The sequence below is a fragment of the Vigna angularis genome, chromosome 5 (genome assembly GCF_016808095.1).
Source record: "Vigna angularis cultivar LongXiaoDou No.4 chromosome 5, ASM1680809v1, whole genome shotgun sequence".
NCBI classification, from domain to species: Eukaryota; Viridiplantae; Streptophyta; class Magnoliopsida; order Fabales; family Fabaceae; genus Vigna; species Vigna angularis.
In genome coordinates, this window is record NC_068974.1 from 1,350,329 (window position 1) to 1,356,328 (window position 6,000).

Sequence of the window (6,000 nt, forward strand, 5' to 3'; positions counted from 1 at the left end):
CACTCTTCTAATTAGGAATAATATATGTTTGCTTTATTATACACTATATCAATATAAATGTTGAATCCATTAGTGTAGTCGAAATATGCATTTTCAGCATCATGGCTAGTTTTCGTGCAAGTGTCTTAGTTCATTGTATCATGTTAATTTAATAACCCAAAAGAGAAACACTAATAACACTTTCGAATACACTCTTTAATTGGTTGAAATGAACTGGGAATAATTAAATTATTTGGATCCCGCTCCCAATTTGTAATCCATCCCTTGGACCAACTTCTACTATCTTAACAGACTTTGGTATACAGTTCAAAAACTGCATCAAGCCATTATCCAATAAAAAATTAAAAATAAGCTAATTATCAGAAAAAGAAATGTAATAAAACAAACTGACAACAAAATGTTTAGAATATATATTACATAATTGGAAACACAAAGAGGCAGAAGTTAGTAGCTGAAAACTTGAATAAAGAACACTGAAAATAATGCAGCAGCCATTGAATTACCTTATATGCCAAACCTTGTAAATCTTTGGTATGGCAATTTCTTGTAGTACCTACCTCCATAATTTCTATGCGGGTAAAAAAATTTAATTTGTCCATGTAATGAAAATATTTTAGATTCAATAATTTAAGAATATATTTTAAATTATAAATCCAAAATTCAAAAATTTATTTTAGTTTGGACAATCTAAAATATATTTATGAATTATGTAAAAAAAAAATCAAGAATATATTTTCATATTTGAAAATGTAAACTGTAACCAAATCAATCCAAGCTATCTTCAACTATATAGTCCCATTGCACACATTATCACGAGGTTTTCCAATGTGTTTTGTCCTCACTCGCGCACTTTCCGAGAAAAGTTCCCAGAAGGTCACCGATCCCTAAATTACTCCAGTCTAAGCACGCTTAACTATGGAGTTCTTATGGGTTAAGCTACCGAAAAGCAAATGCATTTTGGTGATATGAGTAGCAAAATCAATCCCTTTAAGTTATCCTTCAATTATATAGTCCCATACCTATACAGTATATAGATCCCTCTCATTCCAGTGTATGTTCGATTCGTCCATGTGCCCCTCCCACTGGAAGCCAGTAAGAATCAAGTGAGAATAGAGAAGAAAGAGTTAGGAAGAAATTTTTAGTTACAAGAAGAGTAGAGGCTCTAGAGGATTTTCGAAGAAAACGAATTTGGAGCAAGAGAAGTCTGGAATAGAGGTAGGGGAGCTAATCCTTCTTATATATGATTTTTATACATGTTATGATCATGAATATGAGTTATGAACATGTTAAAATTTTTTGGGGTAGTTATCTATTCACTTGTATAAATTTAGTTTTCATGATTATAATTTTCTTATTTTCGAATTACTGTGGTAAAACCTTCCTTTTAATTGTTTTTACTTTTGGATTTAGTTAAAAGTTTAATATATGAATCATATGACCTATTTCTTCACTTTGACCGTTCGGATCATCAATTAGAAGTCTCTACTTGGAGAAATAAATCCTGCATTTTTGAGTAAATTAATTACCCCTATAATTTGGTTACTGAGTCCTCTCGGTAAAATATAGATTCTAACCTATTTGACCGTTAGATCAACCTCAAAATTGGATATATGATCCCTAAGATATATTACTATACTTTGACCGATCAGATTTGTAATTGGAAGTCTATGTTTTGAGAAAATAAATTTTGAAGGTTTGAAAAATCTAATTAACACTATATTTCTGTTCTTAAGTTATCATGGTAAAAACTTCAGATATATTTTATTTACCGTTAGATTGAGCCCAAACTTTAGTATGTAGTTCATAAGACATATTAAGTCATCTTGACCGTTCAGATTTGAAATTGGAGTTATAAATTTAGAGATATTAATTTCGTATCTTCTCAGAGATCTCAATATTGCTTAATTTCTGTATTTGGACCATTTATACAAAATTATGAGTTCTGCCTTATTAACCGTTGGATTGGACTGAAAATTTTACCACATGATCTAAACATGTTGTTAATTAGTTTGATGGGTTCAGATATTTAATTAATGATATGAGTGAAGAGAAATATTTTTACGAAATAGTAAATGTATTTGAATTGAGTAAGATCTTGAATAATTATATTCTTAAATTTTATGTGTAGTTGTATTTTGAAGATTGGAAGATGAGTAATACAATATATTATATATTAGAAAATTAAATTATATTGAATTTCGGTGTTAATATTATATGATGTTGTTTTAAATCTGTAAATAAGAAATTTGTTAAAAACTAGTTGAGGAACACTTTGGCTAAGGAAAGACTCGGTACTTAAGTTGTCCATTGTGACGCACCTCTCTTTCCTGGAAGTCTACTCGATAAATTTTTAACTTAAATCCTATTAAACAGATTATGTACTGTTAAATTATTGTGTAATATATCTTGTTGGAATATATTCAGTTTGTATGATTTCTGAAATGATTGGATTTTATTGGATTTGAATTTATGCATCTGAATATGGTTGTGAACTATAATGATGGGACTTATGTTGGAAGTATGTGAATGTATGAGATATGTTGGATTCATGTCTTGGGTTAAGTTTCAAAGTGATAGTATGGTTCATGGACGTAATTCCATGATCCTCAAGGAAAGGATACATGATGGTGCCCTGATAGTGTTTAGAATGAAAGTAGGAGCTCAGTCTTGGGGGTCATCCTGAAACTCCAATGGTCTTTCTTCTCATGTAGAGAGGATTGAACCATGTGGTGAGGAGTAGCAGGAGGTCCTAATCTTGGGTGCTTCCAGTATGATCCAAGGTGAGTGATAACGGACTAACCTCGTGAGTGTGGTAGGGTGGGAGAGCCCAAGTTTCATAAGCCACCACGTGTGCAAGACCCGTCATAGCTCGACTATCATTCTAGTCCGGACGAGTCGGTTTATAAAGTAACAAGACGAGTCGGTTTATAAAGTAACAAGTCGAGTTGGTTTATAAAGTAACAAGTCCTGTTATGTGATTTTACCATGTTTGAGTGATTATTTTTGCATGTCGTGTGAGGTTGTATAACATGCTTTTATGTCTAGTTCACCCCTACTTGTTTGTGTTTGGGTATGTGCGATGATCGTATAATTCGTTATACGGGAGCAGATGGAGGAATATCGTCTGACTTAGTACCAAGGAAGGGAAAGATAGAAGAATAAAGTAAAAGAACTCAAGTTAGGATTTTTTTTATAACATGTATAGACATATATTAACTATAAATTTTTGATGAGATTACGAAATGTTATCGTAAATGTAAGTTATAATATATATCAACTATAAAATTTTAAGTATGAGATTTTTGGGATGTTAGATAAACTAAATTATATAATCTAAAATAAATATATAGAATATATTAGAATAAATCATTGATCAACAATTGCATACTTATACCACATAGGCAGCAGTGATGCTGTTACATCAGCCATGAAAAGAGGTTGTACGTATGATAAATGAAAAATGCAACCAAGTGCTTTATTTTAAAACGTAGTTCACTCTTAATGATTAATTAGAAAAAACAAAGTATTTTACGTTGACATCTCATAAAAAATCATGCCATCATAAGTCATAATGGATTACAATAATGCATCAGAAAAAGATAAAACAAAAACATACCACCCTGAACTCGAACATACCATTCTCATCCAAATGGAAGCTGAAACGTGCTTTAGCATCAGTACAAATTATGCAAAAGAACAATCAAACATATCCACAATTCCAAACAGAACTTGTATATTACAAATTTCCTTCTACCAGTCATACTAATTAAATATTTTTAATCTTTACTATGAAAATGTCATTGCTCAATTTATTATAACAAGTAATCATAAATTTTTTTTTTCACTAATGTTATTTTTGAAATAACTAATTTATAAACAAAAGTAATTACTTGTAAAATAAATAAAAGTTATTTACAATAAAATTATAAAAGTAATTTATATTTAATTTTATAATTATTTTTTATAAAAAAATTATAATATAATAATGTAATTTATTATATTGTTATTATTTTCAAAATAATACTTTTTAAACTTTTGATATTATAATAAAGAGTAGATACCCATTTGTCTTCAATAGTACATTTGTAAACAGTTATATACTTCTTTTACCACTATTATATTACGATAATAGTTACCCATATGTCTTTATTCTCTATGGGAAGGAACAAACAAATAAATATATATATATATATATATATATATATATATATATATATATATATATATATGTGTGTGTGTGTGTGTGTGTGGGTGTAAACATAGGAAAAGGAGGTCTTTTTTGGAACAGATATGTTAGACAGAGGTGCTGCAAATGCATAGTTTGTTTTAAATTAGTTTTTAAATAGTTTTGTTTAGTTTGTTTGTATATATAAAGTTTCAAATTTTGGATGATGATAAATTTGATAATTTTTTTTAACTGATCTTTTATATTAAACTTGTGATGATTATTATTTAGTTTTATTTTATGTTATATTTTAAAATGTTACAGATAAATTTTATTAACAGGTTTAAGATATATAATTATCGATAGATTATATCGATAAAAATATTTGTTGAAAATTAAAATTTTAAAATTTTTTAATAATTAAAATTTTAAAATCTATTGATAATATAAATTTACCAACAATTTTCTTTTAAACTTTTTTGGTAATTCTAAATTTTTTTGTAGTGATATATATATATATATATATATATATATATATATATATATAATGTTTTATTAAAACTTTTGTTGTTAATAGTTTTATTTGTGTTTATTATCAAGTTGTGAATTTTAGTAAATTGTTAACAAAAACAAAACAATGATAAAAAGATGAGACAAGTTTAGTGTAGTTTTTATTTTTCATAAATTTATGTTAATTTTCTAAAATGTTTAGATGTATATTAATAAGACTGAGTAGTGTATACTTTCAATTTAACTCATTGCTTAAAAAAATAAGATGGGTTATTTGTTAATATATATATAATTTAAATGCATATTCAATTATGTAAATACTTTATAAATCTTTAGTTGATTAATTAATATTTATAATTAAATAAAATAAGAGAATTATTATTTTCAATTACTATTTTATTATAAATAATTATTAAAATTTAATTTATAAATATTAATAATTTTAATAACCCAATATTAATAACAATATCAATAATAATAATAATAGTAATAATAATAATTAGAGTTAATATTAATAAATCCAATATTAATATAATAAATAATAATTATAATAAAATAATATTTTTATTTCTATTATGATTTAATATCATTATATATATTGCCAACATAATAATTATTTGATATATTTTTCTGTTAATAATAATTAAAATAAGAATATATAAATTATTATTTAAGAAAATATATTTAATATTTATTCCTACAAATCTATTTTATAAATTTTAATTTTACTTTTAAAATTTTATTTATTTATATTATAAATAACAAATTAAATTCTATTTTAATATATTTTCTGTTAGTTACATTTAAATTTATATTACATTTCTCTACAAAAATAAATTAATAATCATTTATTTTTATTAATTAAAATAGTTCTTAATTTACCATCGCATGACAAGCTTTTATAATTTTTTTTAAATCTCTCCTTGTATCTCTCTATTCTTTTAAATTCATTTCTTTCATTTTTATCAAATTGTGCCTATAGAAATAAGATGCTCTCAATCATCATCACTTAAATTAAATTTAATTGTAGTAACACAATAACACAACTCATATCCTATTTAGAATAAGCCAACAAAATATTTAGAAAATATATGTACTTTCACTAGTTTCTTTTAAATATTTAAAAATTTACTTTAGATCATATCTCTTAATAGTTACATGTTAGCATGTAATAATTGTTAGCAAATGATTTAAACTTCCGTCATAATAAGTTTAATATTTTATTACAAAATCGTTGATCAACTTATTATTACAAATACACTAAATTAGTCCTAATAAGTCGTTAATGATTTGTATTTTTACATTAGTGTTAGTTCAAAGTTTAT